This window comes from Austrofundulus limnaeus, unplaced genomic scaffold (genome assembly GCF_001266775.1).
Source record: "Austrofundulus limnaeus strain Quisiro unplaced genomic scaffold, Austrofundulus_limnaeus-1.0 Scaffold1529, whole genome shotgun sequence".
NCBI lineage: Eukaryota > Metazoa > Chordata > Actinopteri > Cyprinodontiformes > Rivulidae > Austrofundulus > Austrofundulus limnaeus.
Window position 1 is genome coordinate 48,245 of NW_013953931.1, and position 273 is coordinate 48,517.

Sequence of the window (273 nt, forward strand, 5' to 3'; positions counted from 1 at the left end):
CACTGTTCAGTATTGTTTGCAGGGTCAGTGTTCACTATTGTTTGCAGGGTCAGTGTTCACTATTGTTTGCAGAGTCATTGTTCACTATTGTTTGCAGAGTCAGTGTTCACTATTGTTTGCAAAGTCACTGTTCAGTATTGTTTGCAGGGTCAGTGTTCACTATTGTTTGCAGGGTCAGTGTTCACTATTGTTTGCAGAGTCAGTGTTCAGTATTGTTTGCAGGGTCAGTGTTCACTATTGTTTGCAGAGTCATTGTTCAGTATTGTTTGCAGG